This window comes from Molothrus ater, chromosome 5 (assembly GCF_012460135.2).
Source record: "Molothrus ater isolate BHLD 08-10-18 breed brown headed cowbird chromosome 5, BPBGC_Mater_1.1, whole genome shotgun sequence".
In the NCBI taxonomy this organism is placed as follows: Eukaryota; Metazoa; Chordata; class Aves; order Passeriformes; family Icteridae; genus Molothrus; species Molothrus ater.
The window spans coordinates 52,147,540-52,170,424 of NC_050482.2; the positions used below are offsets into that span (position 1 = coordinate 52,147,540).

The 22,885-nt window shown below is 39.1% G+C and overlaps 1 long non-coding RNA gene across 2 annotated transcripts in view; it reads right to left on the reverse strand.

Annotated features, from left to right (window-relative positions):
- The window catches only part of LOC118697894 (uncharacterized), a 143,104-nt gene that overhangs the window by 101,256 nt on the left and 18,963 nt on the right, over positions 1-22,885 (reverse strand). For both annotated transcript variants that reach the window (XR_008508405.1, XR_004981816.1), the window contains exons 3-4: positions 10,993-11,075; positions 10,179-10,280 (exon numbers count right to left, since the gene is read on the reverse strand). This is a non-coding gene — a long non-coding RNA (uncharacterized LOC118697894). The remainder of the gene's footprint in view (positions 1-10,178; positions 10,281-10,992; positions 11,076-22,885) is intronic.

Consider the following 22,885-nt stretch of genomic DNA (forward strand, 5'->3'; position numbering starts at 1 on the left):
AGATACCCATGTATTTCTTTACTTTCTTCTGCTTTACTTTATACATTTGTCTCTTGCTAGTCCTTTATTGCATTCTGATGAAAGATATGTAATAAGGATCTTCCCTCATTGAAGTTTGTTGTATTACATTAAGATATTCCCCAATTTCAAAAACAATAACCCATGCTGGCTCAATGCATCATTCCCCTCAGCATGTAAAATTTTTTTGTTTCTGGAATACCTGGCTGTATTATAAATTCAGACACCTACGTAAAAAAAAAAAAAAAAAAAAAAAGGGTTGGAAATTCAAAACACTACGCTGTATCGAGGTGGGATTTTGAAGGGAAAAGGTTCCCAGAAGTAGGCCATTTGTCTCAGGAAGCTGGGAAAAATGCCAGCTGCATGCCAAAAACACATGCATGTGTGTGGAAACGTCATACTGAGACATTCAGTAGCTCAGCTGTTTTGAAAAGCCTGTTTCTAATTTAATTTTGAACAGAAAATGCCTCAAACTAACTGACTTCTATAAAAAGCCAGAGCCACTGAGACAGGATAATTACTTTTGCTTCACATATTTTAGACATCAGTGGTCCTGCAGAGGTGACAGGAAGGTGTGCTGTGACAGATAGGTAGATAGCTGTGATGTCTTCACACCTCTTATTCTAACTGTTCTTTATCCTTCTGCTCTTTCTTCTTCAGTCTTTTGGCTTCCACACCCATTCCCTTTACTGTCTGACCTAAAAAGACCCTACTGTTAGAATCTGCTTGACCCCCACCTTGCTGCCAGCCAAATCAAGGTAGCCATAATAAATTAAAATTAGCTACCAGGGTCCCATTTCAGATAGAAGAAAAGAGTCACTTAAAAAGTTAAATCTATAAGATCATCAGAAACCATAATAGTGCCAAGCAACTTTAACACCTTAAAAGACATTTGAATGGTCACTTCTCAAGCCTGAACTCTCTGGAATTCCTTTCTATCACATTTTAGATACATTTTTTTTGCTGATTGAGGAGTTCTAGAGAGCTTTTTACAAAGTCAGATGAGCAGAAAATGTATCCATCCTATTTATATCTTGGCAGCACAGATTTGTTTTTATTAAAAAGGATCTACCTTTTCCCAGCTCCTCCTGCAAAGTTATCACCTTGGTTTGATACTCCCATCACAAAATAACATGACTTCCTGGCCTCAGCAGCCAGTCCAAAATATCAGAGTTTTGCAGGTTCTTGCTGTCAGGAAATGAAACATTTGGATAATGAGGTTCTTTGGACGCACTCCTGTAACTACAGTAGGATGCATCACAGTCCTGCTGTTTTAGAGGCAGGAGGAAGTGAGCAGTCAGAGCTTATCTGCTCACCTGCTCCTGCAATTTGTGCACCGGCTCACAATGCACTCCCTCCCTCTTCCCTTTCACGTTTTCTGGAGGCACTTTTTGCCTGTTCTTTAGACACGTTTTTTATACCAACTGTTTGTATTTGATCAGTTCCCTGGAGTTTTCCTTAATTCTCTCTTCTTAAGCTGTTCCTTTTAATTACATGGGTGTACCTGTCCTCTCAGCAAAGCTGTTCCAACAAAAAATCTTCAAAATTCCTCAGCTGCTTGGCATTTCCCCCCACTCTGCATGACAACTGTGTGCTTGCCTTTCTGGTTTGGGGATTGCATCATTGCCAAAGCTCCCTGCTTTCACAAGAAGATTTAGGGATCCTCTCAAGCAAATAATTAACTGGTTACACAAAATTTTGGTAGACTTAACACTCAAACCATGATAATATTTTCCATTTTAAATTTCCAAAGGATTTAGTCAGGCTAAAGAGGTTTCTAATCCCTGTATCTTTCAGGAACCTAAACTGGGTACAATGTATATTTGTATGGGGAATTTATGAAACAAAAGAGCCAGCAATTGTATTCTGTTCAAAGCATAGGAGGAATAATACCCACTAATTGGAACTTTTAAAATTTCTTCACAGGCATGTTTTACAAATAAAAAAAGAAAAACCAACCAAGCCAAAAAACCAAACATACAAACCAACAAACCGAAACACCATTATTGGAGATCTCTACAGGAAAAAAAGATATGCATTCAATTTTCAAAACTGAATAAGACCAAATAAATTTATAAAGAAAGAGATTATTTATTGCCAGGAGGTTATATCCATTTTTTCCTTTTGAAAAACAATAAAATTTATTATTATTATTATTATTATTATTATTATTATTATTATTATTATTATTATTATTATTATTATTATTATTATTATTATTATTATTAAAAAAGGAAAATCCTTGTTTGGATAAAAAATCACTTTTCACTGGAAAAACTTCACAATGAAGACCCACTAATCCCATCTGCATTTTAAAACAAGTAATGTGAACATAAATGGGTTATTAGTTACAGCAGACTTCCCAGGACAAACCAGTTTTTAGGACCAAATTTAACACTGTTATAAGCATTGGAATTTAACAAACTGAACAAAAAATAAATGTGGAAATTGCCTTTGTTTTGCATTTTTTTAGCAGTGAGACAAGTGCCATGAATTCATACCTGGCTGTCATTCAGAGATGTGGAAAGACTGGAAGTGTTGAATTTTATTTTTACCTGTATTTTGTAATGAGGGTGAAAACATTCTATTTTTAGTCATAATTTCTCCCACAGCACCTCCTTTTTTTCCTATTTTAGCCAGGACTGACATTTCCCAGTGCAGCCCCTCTAGCCAGGTATCTGCAGGGCATTTCAGATCAGGAGTTCAAACACGCTGCAGGCTGTGCAGTGACCAGCTGAATGAACTCACACCTCCCACAGAGCCAGTACCTTTAAAAGTACAAATGGAACTTCTGACAATTCAGTGTCTCAGACTGTGCAGTTTCTTCAAGATTTGCAAGCCTGAGTCCGTAAAAGCATCTTTTCAGAGCTGACCTTTTCCCAGCTATTTCCCAGCTTCCCTGACACTGCGTGAAATAAAAGATTTCCTTGTAGATGCTGCAGCCCCTGGCTCAGAGGGGGATTATAGAGCAGCAGCTCCTCTCAGGACACAGACCTGCTTGGTGCTGATGCACCAACACACACTGTGATAACTTGTGGGTTTAGGGGCAGTGATTCCCTGGTTCTATTTACAGTGTGCTGGTCAAGATGACAGTTGTCATGAGAGACAGGACATCCCCTGGTGACACACTGATTTCAGGCAGCAACAGGCACCCGGGGTGAGAGCTTTGTGAGAGCCCCATAATGAAGACAGAATAAATAGCTTTTCTGGGCATGGATTTGGTTTTGTTCTAGCTTCAAACAGAGGCAGGCTTTGCAGTGCCATCTGCCTTCCTGTGCCTGGGGCTGCCCACTGGTGCCTATGACTAAGATGCCACTGGACCTTTGAACCTGTCAGCACAGGGCAGCAGTGTTGAAAACATAGGGTGCCTCCATTGAATGACAATGACTAGATACCTGCCAGCTGCAGTGCTTCTTTACAAAGCCTACTTTTCCTCATAATCTGTACTTAATGAATTAATTTTGCTTTGTTTTCCACCTCTTATAGGAAAATAGGTCACGTGAGTTATAGATAATAGAATTTCCACTGTCCTCAGAGTAGATGTTTTGAAATGTTTAAGTAAAGGATTTTTGTCCCAGGAAGAGGCTTCTGCCACTGAATTGCTGACAAAATAGTTGCTTTCACCATGAAACAGCTGTCAAATAGAGATTTGTCTCACAAGTAGTAAAATAAATTATAATTTGCTAGGCAGCAGGAAGATACTGGAGACCAGGATTCATGGGCCTACCCTGGGCATGGGAGGGAAGTGTGGTGTAGAAGTTACAGGCAACACTGACAACATGACGCTTGATTTGAAATGCATCAACCAACATCAGCTAAAGCAATTTACAAGGTGAAAGATCTACATTGAACCCCTAATGCAGCCTGAACTGTCTTCATCCATAAAGGGACTTTGCAAGAGAAAAAAGCTAACAGGGCCTGTCTGGTGGGCAGTTTTGGAGATACAAGATTTTTGATTAACACGAAAGGCTGCAAAGGGCATGGAAATAAAAGGAGTGATCCATACAGGTATCCAGCCAGCACAAAACACTCTCATTACAGCATTCTGGATAGGAACTCTTACTCTGCTGTAATTCTAAAGCCCTGTCATCCTTACTGACAAGTTCATTAGTCAGTTTGTGGTCCCTTGGGCAAAATTCAGAGACATGTGGGGGGCTTTGTCATCCAGACAGTTTCCTAGCAGTTACAGAGACTTATAAAATCATTTGTTGCAGCTGACGTATTTCTGTATCTGCTTAACATGAATTCACATGCTCTTTGTTTAAATGTTTGCAATATACACTTGATTTTGGTAAGCCCCTTGAAGTCTAGAGTAATGGAATGATGCCCCTGTATCCAGTTTGTTCTGTTTTCCCATTGCCTTTGTTATATTTCATTTAAAAGCTAACAGCCTATGGCTGTACACAGCCACACCTCATGCTGCTGAACACTGCTAACAGACTCGGGCACTTGTCTCCTACTGGGCCCAAGGGGTTCACTCTTGCACTCTTTGAGGGAAAGAAACATTACTAACACTCAACTCACTCCCTGGAGAGAAGCAGTTGTCTCTGGAAGAGCCCTGAGAGATGTGGCAGGCTGGGGCTGCCTGGGTAGTGAGCCCCATCCACAGGCTGTGGGGAAGACCACTTCCATGAAATGCTAAAACGCTTTAGTCAAAAGAAAGGCCTCATGATGCAGTTTAGAAGTAATTTGGCTGCCCTCAAAAGCAGCATGCACTCCCCACACTACTGTCCAAAGCCTTAGGAAAAGCAATCATAGGCAACTGAGTGCCACTTCTGGGCAATGGTCATAGCACTTTAGAGACCAGCTTCTGCCTAGAAGAGATGGTTCAGATTTCTTACACATTTTTCATTTTCTTCTCCCCATAATAATGACTTTATCAGTTTGTTGAACTTTTCAGCCTTTCAAATTACATGGAGTTTTCATTAATACTCTAACAAAAAATATATTATAATAATACTCTAAACTTTTTTGCTACAGGTTCTAAATTGTATTCAGAAATAACTCAATAAGCTTCCACCTGTTGCAGAATGGTTAAGCTTAATCTAGCAAAATAAAAAAGCCTCAAAAATCAAAGATATTTCGTATTTTTCTTATTTTTGAACTACCTATATCTTTAGGGAGAAGGTAAGTGTATTGTGAAGGAAGGTCCTATTTTCTCCAAATCAATTATCATAAGGATTCTGGATGACTGGATATTGATTTAGTTGAGGAGTTCTACAGAATTTGTATGCTTATCATCAGCACAAAAGTCCTGATTTTTTAGGCATGCAATTCTTACTCCTACTGCCATTTAGCCATGGGCTAAGTTTCACTTCCAGTAAGTTTTACCCATTAATCACCATTGGCCTAAAATATATGGTTAACTATTCAATTGGTCAGGAGTTTGGACTGAAACAGCACACAGCCTTTCCTTTGTCTTAAGAGATTTACATTAAATATTCTAATCTGAGAAAAGATAAATTGTGCATAATATCTGCAGTTGAGCTACCCACTCACAGAGCCCCATCAAATTCTTAAATATTTGCAATTTCTAAACACACGGAACAGAGAAACACAGTTTAGCTGATGATGAAAGTGCAGTGAGTAAAGAAAGGCTGTTTCAGAGATGAAGAGAGAAATATATCAGTGTTTCTTCAGTGTCACTGATTTTGAGCCCTGAATAAAGGTGTCTTTAGCCTCTTTCTTGAATTTTCTACTTGCAAACAATATGTGTAACTTCTTGTGATCTTGCTGCTTTTCTATATGACCTTAGGAATCTCACTTCAGTGAGCTGTGTTCTACACTGCTGAAAGAAGCAGGCTATGTCTGGTCGCAGCCTCCTCATTCTAATAGCCATTCTTACGGTTTCCAGGATTTCATCCTGAGCAGCAGTGGTAACAATCACTGTCTGCCTTTCATCTGCCAACAAACAGCTTTTAGGCTGCTTTTTGAAGTGAAGACCACCATACCTGTGCTATTGCACTTGGCATGTCAACTTTTTTATTCTCTCCATGCATCTTGCGTTCCTAACTTTTGAACTCTGGCTGATTTCAGCTAAATTACCAGAGGAACAGTCACCTGAATTATTTTAAGTTCATTTAAACTGCTGTTAATAATCTTGAAGAGAACTATATTGTTGGTATCCATGAAAGGAGAGAAATGTGAATGGTATAATTTCTAAAGAGTAAAAGTCAATTGACATTCACGCCTTTAAAAACCAATCCAGAAAGTTTTATGGGTAACCAGACTGCCTTTGATCTGCCACTCACAGGAAGACTTGCTGAAGGCAGTCTCAGTTTGCTTACCTGTCGAGGTATGGAAAGAGTCTAAACAATTCAGCTTCTCCAGCCCCTTCTCTGCCCCTTACATTTGCATCCCTACTCTGTTGTGCACATATAGCATCACTCTCAAATTGCTGATTAATGTGCCCAGGCTAAAGATGAGTTTCCCTGTAGCAACTGTCTCACTTCCTACCTTTTCTGTCCTTGCAGGCTTGCATGTGATGCAAACTAGCTGTGTACATCTTGCTGCTTTAGCTTTCCTCCAAGCCTAATGGCTTCCAGAAAGGCTCCCTCTTTTCTAGTAAATTCAGGCTTTTTTGAGCAGCTGTAGGCAGGAACTCTGGCTCTCTGAAGTTGCCAAAGGCCCTCGGCCATACTTTTCTGCTGTTTTTTTTCTCAGATCTAAATGTTATCAGTGTGGAACAGATTTTACTGGAGAGTACGTTTCCCAGGGAAATGCCCTGACTTCCCATCACATGCCAACTGACAGTTTGCCAAGACCATACCCTAAGGCAAGAATTAAATTTAGGCAAACGTAAGTGCCCTGAGAAATTCCAGCCAGAAACAGAGCGGACACAGCAAGTGGACAAGAAAATATTTGATGTCAGCAAGAAAAAAGATCTCTAACTTGGGAAGTGTTTCCATTTTAATGGAAATTTGCTTCTTGTGCAGATGTAAATCCCAAAGAAGAGACTTACTCCTCCCTCGGCTAATGTGAATATAGCCTTTCTGTCAGCAGTTTTGTTGACCTGAGTTTAAAACCCTTCCAGGACTGTTTGGCTTTACAGGAGGAAAGAAAACAGCCTCAAGACCAATAATGATGGGGAATTTGGGATCCTTCAACTCTAATCTACACTCAGAGCTTTGCAGTTCCCTAAAGACACCCCCATGTGTAACTACTGCCCTCCTGTTGTTGCCAGTATGATTGTTTAGACATTTATCACTGTTAGTAGGTAATTATGATCTGGTATCTTAACAGAAACATCATTAATTCCCTGTAAAAATAGCTCTCTAACCCTGGATCCTCTTGAAATCTTTCACCTGTTTGTTGTATTTTTTGTAAAACCTATAGTTATCTATTCTATTTTTAATATGAGAAAATATACATCTTTGTTATAGTTTAATAATTAGCCATCCCTTCAACAAAAATTTTAGAAGCAATAAATGTTTGACAACAGACAGAATGTCAAAATACAGCAACCATGTAAATTTTATCATCTTTTGCGCACCACTGCAAGTAAAGCAGAGCAGAATTCAAACTTCTTGTGGCTTTCATGTACGATCTCAGTGGTTTAGTTCTGCAGTGGTTTTACCTGCTGTGCTTCACAAAGAAGGACACTTTGCTTTGTTTTAGATGTGGTATTCAGAAATCCCTTGGCACTAAGCCTTTGGACAGTTCTGCTACTGTTCCAGGAAAGCTCTGTGACCTGACTAACTGTTTTTGAATCTTAATATATCAGCATGTCCAAACCTAAGCTTCCTCTTAAATGCACTTTTTTTCCTGCCAAGGTCCTTTTAAAGGCACGGCATCCCCATCAGGGTGATCTTTTCTCCTGCTCTTGCAAAATCTATGAAGCATGCCACATCAGTGATGCCTTTCAGCCTCTCTCCTTTCTTCAATTTTTCAGCTACTTCAGTGGTGTTTAAACCCTGTATCTCAGCATTCCAAGTTCCAAGAATTAAGGGTTGTCATGCTATCTTCCAAAGTAGCAAATAGGGAAACCTAAGGCCTTTGTCAGCTCAGGTCTGGGAGTAAAGGATGTTGTCTAGAGCAACTGAAGAATGTTTAATTACTCATTTTTCTGTCTCCCTGCACTACTTCTACCTTCCCCTTCAAATATTTATCCACAATCTTCTTGAATCCTTTCTGACAGTACTAATGAATAGCATCTCAGGGAGCTTTCCCTTTCTCTTTCCCAAATTCTTATGTGTTGTCTGTCCCATAGCTCTTCTAGCTTATAGTTATTCTTATAGCTATTCTATGCTATCCACAGTTCCTATCCCAATGTTCTCTTCCCCATGATTCCCATTCTCTAACCAAGCCCACAATCAGCAGCTGACAAGGCTGTCTTCCAAGGACAGTTTTCATTTTCCTCAACCCACCACCACCTAGTACCATCCTGTTTGTCTTCAAGGACAGGGATTGCTCTCAAACTAAGTATTTCTGATAATTTTCTCTCTTTTCTTCACTGGACTGGATACCTAACTAAGGTAGGAATTCCCTCTCTGTGCAGCCAGGTTATACCTGGCTTGTCACTATTAGCCTTGTGACAAGTCCTTCACTTAGCACGCAGCTCCACAACTCACCTTACTATAAGTCTGAAAATATTACTCATTTTTTTCATCACTACAAAAGTTCAAAAACACTCAGTCTAGCAGATGGACCTGTGTGTTGACATCAGTGAGATGATCCTTGACCATCCTGCTACCAAAGCAATCATTCTGCCATTATTAGCATTGAGCTGTGAGGAGGCACCCCTAGTTAAACACTGAAAAACTAATATTGGGCTTGCAGAAATCATTCCTTAATGATCTCTCCCAACCCTCCAGAAAAATCTCATTAGCAGCAGCAGAAACCCTGGAGCTGTGCAGAACACATCCAGCATGTGTCGAAGGAGACCATTATTTTGCCTCCTGATGAAAGAGGCCCACGAGTCACAGTGTAGGAGTCACTTGGGGGCCAACAGAGATTTTGAGAATAGTGAGAAAGGACATCTAAGCAATCTAAGTGGAAAACCAGCAGCAATAGAAAAGTCACAAAAAGGTTAGCTGTAGACATTCTGAATGGAGAAAAAACAAGCAGAGTGTCAGGTTCAATATTTTTCAGCTTTTGAGGCAGAATGCCAGTTTAAGTTAATTTGGAGGAAATATCAGCATGCAGTAAAAAATTATCTCTGCTACATATTATCCCTTCAAAGAGAAGGGTTCAGCACCTTTGGTACGAACTTGGCCAGAACTTGTTCAAAGTTGTTCTTTCTCATTGGCAAAAGCAATGATTTTACTTTTCCAGTGAGTAAAGTTCAAGCAGGAATTATTCTGCCTTTATCCCCTCAGTACAAAACTAAAACATCCAAATGCACAGATGTCAAAATACCTTCAGGATATTGTAAATACTTTTCAAATTCTTTTGTTTCAAGCTATATCCAGTTAATGTAGCTAGAGATGCTGCACCAAAATCACACTTCAAGTTTTGACCTAGGTGTCTTACATTTACATTCCTTGGTCACCCTTATTTTTAATGATGCTCAGGAACATTTAAGAGATTCAGCTACTTGCATCTCTCCATTCTCACCCTCTACTTCTCTGTCAGAGTCAGCCTTCATCTTTTTCAGGGAAGCAATACTTGCAAAGTGCCAGGTATGCTCAGCTGACATTTAACTGAACAGAAATTGGGCTGCTCAGTCTCCTGAAATAACTGCACAGATCTTTTTAGGACTTTCCAGATATACTGACCTACCATGGACTAATTGGAATTGGAACAAACCCTTACATTGATTTGGCTTGAGCTAAGCAGGAACAAGAACAAAATTCTTCAGAGATGATGGCTATTCTGAGGTCCTTGCTGCTTATTCTCCTATCTGACACAATTCTCCTATAATCTGGGTTTTGTTGTTGGGTTTTTGGTTTGGGGTTTTTTGTTGGTTTTGGGTTTGATTCTGGTTTGGTTTGGTTTGGTTGGTTTTTTGGATTTTTTTTTTTTTTTTTTTTTTACATAAAAGCCACCATGTCCCCAGTCAACAGAGTGACATTAAGGCTGAATATTGCACTGCCCAATTTTAAGATTTTATAAGTCTCACACTCTGGTTTCTTGTCATCTTAGGTAGCTTGCAAACAAAAGATTAAAAATTATCCTTATGAAATCTAAATGCCAGAAAATCAAATAAATGGAAACCTCACCTTATTTGTGTCCCAAAATTCAGCTGCAAGCTATTCAAAGAAGGCTTAGGACTGGCGATACCTGCTGACTTTCCATAGCTGTTTCTTTGCAGAGTCTGTCTCCTGTAAGTGTGACACAGATTCACAGAGTTATCCTTGGTCATTGACATAATGGTGTTCACCTCCCAGACTCACCTATTTGCAGATAGGTGAGTTAGAAAGTAAGAGGATATGCCTAACAGCAACAGACTGTTAGATAAATCACAACTGCGTTAGACAGTCCATGCCCTCTTTATCTGAAGAGGAGAGCGTAGGATACAAACTTGGTGCATACTTTCTCCTGTTTTGAAAGTCCAAAGAAGGGGTTTAAACCTGCCAACAGTAATTAAACTTTTTCTCATCCATTTTCTGTTTAATTTTCTGAAAATGAAACATTTTCAGATGCATCTCTATCTATGCCTGGTGACAAATATTCCCTACCTTAGCATGATCTTGCATGTTAAGAAGTGGTTGCTACCATCAGCAGAGCTCTCCATTTCATGGATACAATGAGGCCTTGACCTCGTTTGTTCTCCACTATGTCTTAGAATCATAGAAATGCTAAGGTTGGAAAAGACCTCCAAGATCATGAAGTCCAACCATCTTCACCACTAAATCATGCCCCCAGCTGCCACAACTGGGCACTTTTTGAACATTTCCAAGAAATGGTGATTTCATCAAATCTCTGAGCATTCTGTTTCAATACTTGACCAATCTTTCAATGAGAGAACTTTTCCTAATATCCAATTAAACCTCCCCTGGTGCAACATGAGGCCTTTTTCTCATCCCTTCTTACCTGGAGAAGGCATCATCTACTGATGTGGCATGAGTGGGTCAGACTGCCCTGAATGCCATGAGCATAGTTATGCACTTAGCAGGCTGTCAAAGGAAAAAAGGGAAGACAGGGTAAATCATAATCTCTTCTTTTGCCAGGATTTCTAGATACTTTGAATGGAAATTGTTTTATGCCATAATGGCATGGCTTCCATGTGCTGGAAGGGACTGAAGGGTGCACAATGGCACATTATATCAGTTCTGGAAGACACTTTTCCCACACAGAATGAAGAATCTGTTATTGAAATCTCCATGATCACTGGTGTTTTCTCCACAAACTCTTTCTATCTCTCTCCTTGTCACCTAATTTAGATTTCCAGAGTAAAGTTGATGGCAGGATCATTCTACCTGATTTATCACCTTGGTCTGATAAAACCCTGAAAAAGGATGGAGGCAAGCTAAGGGAGAGAAAGTAGCCAGCATCAGACTGTGAGATGTAATTTTTCCCACTCACACAGCATGTGCCTGAGAGAAAGCAGAGAATAATGAGCATGGCAGTCTTGCTTTAAGGGTTTGTTGCTTCTTTAAACAGAAATTAGAAGGCAAAACAACTCTGTTAAATGTTGAATGTTGTATATCCCTTTGCATTTCTGTTTCAGAAAATCTGAAATATCCTGTTGGAGCTATTGTAGCTCTCTTGTAAGTGGGACAGAAAGGAAAAAGAAAAGAAAGCCACAGAAAACACAATACTCCTGGAATTAGATGCCAGATACTCATAGAAAAACCACAGCATCAGGACTCAGAAAAATAGGGCACAGATACCTCTTTTTCTGGATCACCTGGAAGGTAGCTGTCGAATTAAGCATCTCTGTCTTACCAATTTCTGGAATGTGTTTATGCTCCATCCTCTCCTCCATGAAGTAGCACAAAACAAAGGGCCTCTCTTTATGCATGGCATTCTGAATCAAGGCCACATGCCCAAGGATGGTACCACTAAACTATGAGTGGAAAAGTTACAAAACCTCTTCAAAGAAAGCTTCCCATGTTGCTACTTCTTGCACTCTGTCTCATGTGAAACTGAATTAGTGAATGTATACAAAATCTTTGGCAAACTTCCTCCATAACTTCCTCCATGTGGCCTCTGTGTAAATAAATCCTTGTTTTGAGCACACAAGGGAAAATACATAAATACTGAATAAGTAGGGATTTGTATAAGCCAAAGAGAGAATGCAGTGCGAGTAGATGTGAGCATCTGAGTCCATGACTTCCGTGCAGTTACAGATTGTTGCAATAGAGGGGGAAAAAGCATGGATAGGACCAAATAGTGATTAATGAGGGGACAGCCTGTGCAAGAGCATGAGACAGAGCATGACACTGAGAAGAAGAGGCATGTTAGCATAGAAGCTAAAGATGGAAAGCAAACCATTCTGATGTGAAAGGGAGAAGGAGCACAGAGACAGAACATTACATAACTCTGCAGAAGTTTGCAGAGTCTGAGGCCATCCCTCTAAGTGTTCAAAACATGTAGATAGGTCACTAAGAGATACAGTTTAGTGGTAGCCTTAGTAGTGATCAGGTAATGAATGGACTCAGTGATCTTAGAGGTGTTTTCCAACCTAAACAATTCCATGATTCTTTGATTCTGCAATTCTGTGAAGTGGCAGTGCAGTTAAGGGAATGTCCTGTTTGTTGAAAGAAAGTGGAGTTTGGGTCCATTTGCATGACACGTCATCTTCTGCTTCCTTATAGAGTTTAGGGTGGCTGTCTCCAACACAAAACTTCAGAGTACAGAATGATTTTTCCTCAGATGAAATAACAGAATGAAAAGAAAAACTGAAAATTTGGATTATTCTAGAAAAAATAGAAGCAGTGTGAAACCAGTTTAAGAAATATTTCATGAGACATACAGGAGGTCTGTGGCACACATTTAAGCAGACAAGGGGAAAAACAATGTACACTAATGGCAACTTATATGAATATATATGTAAACATCTTCCAAAAATTAAACCAGACAATCAGAATCAATGAATGGAAATTACAGTCAGCACCATGGAAAGGCATTGTGACCTAAGAATTACTTACATGCAGTTCTGAAAACAACCTTACCTAAGTACATGCTTAAATGTTTCAGCAAAACAAGATTAAAGCACTGCCATTGTCCAAAGAGACTCTGTAATTAGAACTGGACTCCCAGGATAGCATATAAGGATGAAAAATTCTCTACCTTTTCTTTTTGATCACATTTCTTTAAAAAAAAAATACTCAGAAGAGTTTCATTTACATGTCACAGACAGCTTGATCTATATTCAGAAAGAACATCATGTCCTCCTAAGATGTCAAAACAATTTTATCTCTTAAACCTGCGGTAGTAGTCAGACATCAAGGATGCAATGCATGTGGCTCCCATTAAAGTGTTAATCTATAACACCTGCAATTCACAGAAGTTGCTATACTTTAAATAAACTAAAACTTTCCTATTCCACTGCTGTGCAGTGCTTAGTTGCAAATTGTTTTTCTAACTTGACTTCCAACTTTGAAAAAAAATGCAATTTGGACTTGCTACCTGTGAATCTTAATTCAATTTCCTGTTCCATCATAGATTCCCTGTGTGTCTTTAAGGAAGCCACACAGGCTGTGATTTAAGAGATAGATTGGAGCTTTGCTTCCCTTTAAAATACTTTGTAGTTCTGGCCTTAGTCTCTATGACTATATATAATACATATATAATGATACAGACGTAAAATCCCATTGGATATACCTTGTAGTGGATTAAGATTTTTCTGCCTACTGGCTATCCATCATGAGCCTCTGCCTGTTTTTGTAGCCAACCTGCATCATGAGGTTGTATGAGTGTTTATAGCCTGCTTCAGTACAAAATCAGCTAGTTTAGCCTAAATTGTGACTGAAGGCAGTGTGGGCTATTAGCACAGCTCAGGGAGCTGAGGGAGAAATAATGCCTGAAAGACAGTCAATTCAATAATAAACAGTGGGAAAAAGGATGAGGCAAGGAACAACTTGATCAGCTACATTTCTGCTTCAATACAGAGGACATCTCTGCCTTTAAGCATAGTCATGATCCTCAGTACTAGGCAGCCAAAAGCATGATGAGAGTAGACAGGTTGGGATTATGGTACACCAAAAAACCCCATCAAGTCAGTTTGTCTTAAGACAAAGAATACATAAACAGCTGTACCAAGAAGGGACACAGTCAGAAGTTTGTGTGTGTGCATGTGTAGCAGTTAAACACCAGCAGGAATTTAAATTCAAAATAAGCTGCTCTGCTACCTCTACCCCTTCTGGTAAGGGAGGGACAAAAGCAGAAACTATGGGTTGAGATAATAACTTACTGAAAGCACAGAGCAATGGAATAAGAAATGCAGAGTAACAACCACAATATTAATAACTAAAGTGTTCAAAAGGACATGTTTTACCCACCAGAAGGCATTGCCCATCAGGAACAAAAACAACATGGCGGCCACGCCCCCTAGGCCGCATCCCCGGCTTCCCTGGAGAGAGGTGAGATGGCGACTGCCCCCACAGGCCACAGCGCACGGCTGGCGGAGACAGAGACGAGATGGCGAGGGACTCCCACAGGCAGCATCCCCCCCAGCCCAGAACAAAGGACAGCAGTGACAAACAAACCCCTGGAAGGGAGGTTGGCTGAGCTGGGTTCCATGGCCGCTCCACTGGGCTCAGCTCCTCTCAGGTGCCTGCGCTGCCATTTTGACTGCTCCAATGCACTCTGAGGGGAAAAAACCCAAAAATTACTGAGGAAAAGCTCCCTTCTACCCTGTACCTTCTGACAAACAAGGATTATGTCTGAGATCCTTCCTGAATATAAGCAGCTGACTCTCTTCCCAGGCTGCTGAGATATTTGGTAGATATGTGAGATTGGAGGATGGTGAAAAACACATCCTTTGTGGGATTTTGTATCAACATATTAATTTTCAATCAAAGCAGCCACTGTTGCCTGGAATCAAAAGAAAAATTTTCCAAACAATATTAAAGTGATATTATAAAGGGCTGTTATTTAATGAAAGCTTTCGGGTGCACAAAAATAGCTATGAGCATGCATGGCATAGGATTTCTACAATTTTTATAAGGTTAATGAATTAGTCTATCTAGCAGGTACATCCAATAGGAGAGCAGTTGCCCTGGTGACCCAGCCTTGGGCCTGCCCCTTGGAGTGTCTCCAGGGACTTTTTTGCTTTATATCTTGTTTTGTCTCTCAAATGCTGGTGCAAAACAAGATGTCCTTGTTAGAAATTATTTTCTTGGAAATAACACTAAACAAAATTTCAAGAGTGTGACATAATCTGTTAGAAAGGGTTAGCTATAGTTCTACAGTGTGAAAAAGACGTAGAAGGTGGGAAAAGGGTAAGAAGGTGTTAGAAACTATAAATATATATATTAAATTCTACAAAGCTACAAATATATGAAAAAAACTAAAAATCTTTAGGCATCACAGGTCCTCCAGAAGTGACATCCATGTTAGAAAAGAAAACAATAGATACTTCTAATTCTAAAACATTCTGCCCTAAATATTTGGAAGCTAGGAACTCAATTTTGGGTTTATCTGAGATGCCTCTTACAAATCACTGGTATTTTAGATTGTCCTTTCCCTCATCTCTGAAAGATAAGTTGTGTTTGTGTCACAGAATTACTAAAGCTGGCCAGTTTCTACTGACAAATCTAACCTCCAATGAACCCTCATATTATTAAGCTGTGTTTTCTTTAATGAGGTCCTTACACCAAGCATAGAGACTGCTTATGAAAATTGCTTTTAATGAGGTCAGCATTACCACCCAGCGTTTGGTTGACCCTGTGGAAAGGTAAGAATGAGCTCTGGTGCTGCAACGTTAGCAGATCTAGCATAGCAATTGTTGTGAAACCTGGTGTCTGACTTTATTCTGCAGCTCCTGAATGTTTGTGACTATTTGGAATTCTAATTTGTGGTAAAAAAAAAAAAAAAAAACAACAGTTATGGTAACAACAGAATTAATAATTTCTGGATTTCTATTTACTTGCATCCTACATCTGTTCATCTTTCTGCTTGCCCCTACCACGATTACCCCAGCTAGTCCTCTGCCTACCCCAAGTCCCTCCCATGCAATCAAACTTCAGGTGTATAACTTTATATTTTTCATCTACTGTGGTTAGTTCAGCCCATGCTTGTGTTTGTGATGAAGCTTTTGCCTCAATGACAGTATTAATCTGAGGCTTCCATTTTTTCTCAGCTGTCAATTTTTTCTGAAATTTGTCAGACCTTTGTAACTTGGAGATACTTTGCCTTTTTGCTGATTCTGGTAGCACCAATCAGCTTGGTCAAGAGGGTGAGAGAGCAAAGAGCAAGCAAAGAGGTGGATGGACATAGATTTCAGTCATATTTCCTTAAAAAGACAACATTTCGACAAGTCATTATGATCATCAAAGAATGCTCACACTAACCCTAAGGCTTAAAAGTTAATTTGCCAAAAAAGGCATCTCAAAACTGTTTTGTAATACCTAATGACTCTGTGGACAAGATTCATTACATATTTCATCAGCAAGTCTGTGTAAGTTATAAGTCTTTGTGACCTCCTCTAGCCTTTTAGATAGCTAGCTTTCTGCTAGAACATATCTTTTTTGGAGATAAGTAATTGATGTCGCAAAGTCTCATTCTTGTTCATTTGTTTCAAAATTATTTTCTGAAACCTCAGAAGAAAGAAAGCACCTTTACTTCTGCTATCCCATAGGCTGTAGAGTGTATAAAGGCTGCCAGTCCCTAACTGTGCAGTGAAAACTGCATTGCGATTTTACTTCTCTCAACAGAAGGTAAAATAAAATAGGTTTTCCACTATGAAATTACCCTTACTCTAATGGTCTTCATCTTCCAGGTTTAAAGGTGCTATCTACAGCTCCCTCTCTTATATTCAGCAGAGTTCAGTTTTGCTCTCCCCATCACTTCTCTTTATGCATTAGTGCTGGCATTTAAAATTATGAAAACCCTGGGAACTTCCCCTTAGAAGGCAAGCTGATTCTTCCCACAGATACAGCTCCTGACTGCCTCTGACATGCTGGCATGTATGTGAGAAGAGGGTAACAGCAGCTCATCCTGCCCTGGGGAGTGCTCACATCGATGCCAGGGGCAATCTGAGCCAGAAACAAAGCATGAAAATGCTTTATAACCACTCCACTGGGACAGCAGGAATCTGAGCCAAGGCACTTTGCTGCCCCTGGAAAACAAGCCTTCATCAGTGCTGTCTTCACAGCTGCTAGCACTGCAAACCAGCTTGTAAGCCCAGCCCCAGAAAAACAACAAGGCTTAGTTAGGGGTCCTCACCTGCCCAAAGAAAACAGTGACTCTGTCTGTGCAGAATCCTGCCAGGTATATACAACCAAACCCCAGAAACACTGGATTCTCCTGTGTCTGTGAAATCAGTCAGTCTGAGTCTCATGTGCAAACTGTGTCTAACTCGAGCTGCCAGTCCCACAAATCAAAAAAATACAAACTAAAATGGCATGATAATCTCATAAATCCTGATATGCACTTTACACCTTTTGAGTCATTTTTGGTTCTTGAAGCCTTTGGGGTACCCTGACATTATCTTTTCCAGCTTTGCTACAGAAAACAAAATGATGAGAAACTGTGTTTGTAACACTTGAGGGGCTGCCAAGGTTCCTGCTCTGGCTTGGCAGAGTGGACAGCTGAACTTCTCCTGCCATTTATAGGCACAGCCTTAAGCCTGACATTTTATTGCAGAGCAAAATCAAGCTGTAAACTGCAATGGCTCATGATAAGCTTCATGAGCACTTCATCAGGAATGGGGGGTGTGAAAACATAACCCCAGCAGCAGCCTGAGGGAAAACTTTCCTATTCATTATCTCTTAGCTCACTAAAATTGGGGGAAATCAAGAAATTGCAAAATTCACAAGGTTGTGGGGAGATGAAATAGCTTCAGACAGTTAAATGGTTTTAAGATTCAAAATACTCTTTAGACTTGGAATCCCTCACTATACTTATGCTCTCGCTTGCCTGATGTCTCAGAAACACCTTCAGCCAGGAAGCAGGATAAGATTATTCAGAGAACAGTGTTTGAAGTGTCATGCAATTCTAGTGCCTATTGAAGATTTTCCATATGGTGTCTATGCATCAATTTTCATCATTCATTGTGACCTGTGTATGTGACAGGTCTGCCTTGAAAAACTCACAAAAAGAGAGGTAGAGTTTTGTTGGTCAAAAACAAACATTTAAAGTCAGAAGGGGAAGGAGAGTCTGTGACTTTTCCAAAGCATTACTGCAAAAAGAGAACAAAATTAGAAAGATTAATTTTGCTGAAAAGCTGATAATGGGCATATTACTCTTTGATTTTTGTGTTCTGTCAATATATCTCAGTCTGAGCCATGAGGTTTCACAGGCAAAATCCAGAGCTGGTGAAGCTGGGATTCTGGCTTTTCAGACATAACAGATTCTTGTATAAGTCGAGGATAGTGAAGTCCAGAAGATTTAGAATCTTCCTTAGGGTTTAAAGGATTATTAAGACTTACACATTCTGCAAATGGCATCTACTATGCAGCTCTCTAATAAATGAAGTAAGATCTGGTCATCTATAACAATATAACATTCATAGCTGAGGACAGAAAGATGGGAAGATGCTGCATGATATTTTCATGTGAAGGCTGTCTTTTTCCACATTCAACAAAGACCTGTGTGATATATTTTCTTGTCAAGTTCAGACTTCAGAGGTATTTAGGAAATTACTGGTTTTTTTCTGTAGTCTATAGGATACTTTTAAAAAAATTATTTTATTTATATTTTTATTTTGCTACTCTGTACCATTGGTTGATACTGACACCACAGCTGTCTCTAACTTTACTTCATATGCTAAGGACAGGTCTGACAGCAACTTAAACAGAGTTAAGCAAGTACTTTACTGATCCCTCAGGAACCAGGTCTTTTAATGTTAAAGAAGAGAAAAAAAAAGATTAATAAGTTTCTCTGTGATTTGAAGTTCCTCTGTTTCTTGGAGCCCTTCTGGAAATACTTAAGATAGGCTTGATTTGGGTTATTTTGTTGTTGTTTGTTTGTTTGGGTTTTTTGTTTGTTTTTGTTGGGGGGTTTGGGGGGGGGGGTTTGGTTTTTTTTTTGAGAAACTTCAAAACTTCAAACCACCAGGCATTAATTAGCATGTAAGCAAATCCTCACAGTACTAGAATCCAAGTAGGTTGCATAGTAGAGAAATATTTGGTAGTAATTTAGACATGTTTCATAAAATGTAATGAGTGATTACCTAATATTCCATTGTGGCTTTCCTGCAACAGCTATTAGAATCTTTTGAATACAACAGAACATGAGATAACGGGTTAAAAAAAAAAATTAGATCGAAAGATGGCAATGAAAGCTGAACAGGCAACTGCAATCTACCTGAGACAATGAGGCCAGATTTCTTGCTGATAGTAATTCTGCATAGGAAAAACCATATGTGAGGGAACTGCAGCAGGGCAGAGCTATTAGCAGGAGTTCAGCTGTTTCATATTAAAAGCAGTTATTGGGGTGATAGCTTCCAGTAACTACCTAGGCATTCTCAAAGGAAATAGAGGATGTAGACCCAAGATCAAGACTCAGCAATGAGAGTTTCCCTGCTGAAGGTCAAAAGCTGCATTACCATTACCTGCTATTTTACAGAAGAACATTTTATCTTGCAGATGCGCAAAGGAGTGACTGCTCCTATTGTTGCCAGAGATATTTTTGTGTACTGTGGGAATAGTCTCCTCATCCCTTGAAGACAAGAGCAGTTTTATAGTTCAGGCCAGGAACGCTGGGCCTGATGTTAAAGCATGCCAGCGTCTGCTGGCATTCTTGTTCAGCAGATCTGGACAGAACACCAAAAAAGTTATTCCAAACAAATAAATTGAGACTATTATTATAAATAATAATATTAATTGCTAATTAATATTATTATTTATAATAATATAAATTTATAATAATATTAATAAATCAATATGCATATATTATAAATAAATTATTTTTAATTGTCTATAATAAATTTATTTATATTTAAATAATTAAATATTAATATTAAATACTAATATTTAATTAATTATTAAATAATAATCAATGACACTATAAGTATCCAATTGATCTTTTGCAAATACCTTATAAGCACTTGTCCGCAAAGGATGTTGCTGAAAATTAATGTATTTGCACTGTCTTCAGTATTCTTAGCAGTGTAAACTTCAAGCAAGCACCAGGAATTCAAGAATAAATTTTTAACAGGCAGAATCACAATGTGTGTCCCATTTAAGATGGTTCAAAGGGCCCAGTTTTCCAAATGACCAGGACTTAGGTCATTATCCGAAATGCTTTAAGATGTCTTACTTCTGAAAATACAATACCAGATTCCAAGAGCTAGGCTTGTTTATTCAGGGATTAGAAAACATTTTAAAAGCTTTGCATTTCTCAAGTCTCAATACCTGTTTTTCATTAGTATTTCAAAATCTTAGTAAGTTTCTGTATTCATTACGGAATCTGTATTCATTAGTATTTCAAAATCTTAGTAAATTTCCTAGTCCACAAATTTCTTTGTTCTCAAAGTCTTCAAGTAGATCTGGGATGCTTCTCCTACTAAATGAACCCAAGAGATCATTCTAGAAATAAGAACCTTCCAGTTTCTCTGTATAATTCACGTGTGACTTTAAGAGGGCATTTCACAGATGCAAATATGAACAAAGATGTCTTTTCAACTTTATAAACTTCAATGCACATATTTGTTTTGTCTTCCTCCCTCCCTCCCTTCTCTCTCATTTTTCAGGGTCTAGTCTCAGTTGAAAAGTTGCTTTGTACTTTCTGAAATAATGTGGGGTTTTTTTAAAGCAAAATACCAAGACCCTCAGGAATCTCTTAATGAATGAGACTTGAAACAGTATTTTGTCAGGCTAATTGCATGCTGTAAAAGATTCCAGGTTGAATTGGAAATATGTGGCTTGAGGTTGCAGTGTTATGGATGAAACACTAAGAATGTCCTTCTTCATTATTACCTGGCTTATTTCTTTGAGCAAATAATAATAGTCTAATCATTGCCCTTGGATATACACTTGCAAGTCACTCTGAAGACAACAGGATTTTTGCTTTATGTCCCAGGGCAAGGTTATGCCCTATATTTCCAGTGATAATTAGTATTTTAAGCCCATTTGTAATTAATAGTTCATCAAGAGTTCTTTTTTTTTTTTTTTCCTTTCTTTCTTGTGGATAAACTGGTTAAAATGTCTAAAGTAATAATGGCATATGTCATTCTCACTGGCAGAAAGGCCAGTGCAGCAAAAGTGACAGGCTTTGGTTTCATTTCTTATTCATTATGAACATGACTACATGCTGTTCATACATCCTTACCTGGATGGCACGGGCACAGTATGGTGATATCCTGTTGGGATTTAGTTTGTTCCTTGCATGTGTAACAAAACTGAAAGATTTAAATTGCATGTAATGAATCTATGCAACTTTTTCTTGCTGAATAAGTCAAGCTATAATTTTATCATAATAAGAGATTGAAAACCCCTTTTATCCACTGCATTACCTATCTGTCTTTGGAGTGTTTCCCACAGTGCATGTGCTGACATTGTGATCAGCTTAATTTTAAATGTCCCAGGTAATACGACATCAAGACTTTCCCAATGCCATAATTCTCCTGTAAAAAATCCCAGTGTCAAGAACTTGCTTAGTTACAAAATAATGGATTTTTTTATTTTCCATCATTTAACAATGTACAATCCTATTGCCTGTGTGGGTGCTTTTTGAGTGCTTTTAGGCTACAACTGTACCAGAATCTAGCCCCAAACATAGTTTTGTATCCCATTTGAGTGCCCACCTTTGCCCATGGCCCATCCCTGATCCCTGGCTGATGCCAAATGCCTGGGACTGTCCCCAGTGTCCTGCTCCCTGGCTGGAGCTGTGAATGGGCCCTGGCAGCCAGGACTGTGCTGCCTTATGGCTATGCTATCTACAGGGTCTCACAGGTAAAACCCATCTCTGCATGTGCTTGTCCTGTTATTGATGCCCAGTGTATGAGGATGGGATCAATACTATCTTGGGGATGAAGCTCTTACAACAGTTCGTTGGCCTGTTTTGATTTTCACATGAGGAAATGAGAAGACAATTGCTGTTAAAAAGTCCAGCTGGGGGTCAAAATCAGAAGAAAATCAGAAGCCCTGGATTGTCAACACTCTCAGGAAATGGCACAGCACAGAGAGAGCCAGGCTGCAGTTACTGCAGCTCCATCACACATTCAGCCCAGAGGGACATCTGCTCCTGGTGAGCAGAGTTGCTCCAGGGCAGAGCTGCTCTGGATTTCATGAAGATAATGCAGGAGCAGTTCAATTAAGAGAAGAGATTAATTAGAGAATTGCCCCATAATTACACTTCCTGAGGCAGCTGCACTCTCTTTGTGTGGCTACAGACATTCCTTCACTCTCTAGGGTGGCAGAAAAGATGGGTTTACTTCTTACAACATCTCCAAACAGGCCTTTGTATATCAGGTGTTGATCAGGGGATGAATCAATCCCACTGTGTAAATATTAAATAATATTAAATAATAGGAACAGAGCGTGACCAAAGAAAGCTGTAGTATTGCCAAGAGGAATAAAATCTTTCAGTGGAAATGAGGGGAGAAATTCTAAGATCGATCAAACTAGAGAAATTTGCAACACAATAACAGATTTATTTTAGACAAGTGCAAGGTAACCAGCACTGGAAGGAACCATTTAAAATACTGATATATACTGATGGATTCGGAATAAGCTGTTATTTCTTAGGAAAATAGTTCCAGGCATCATTACAGATCATTCAGTGAAGACATCTGCTGTGCATGAAGAAGTAGCAAATAAGATGTTTGGTTGCATGGGAAAGGAGATCATGAATAGCAAAGACAAAATTATATAAA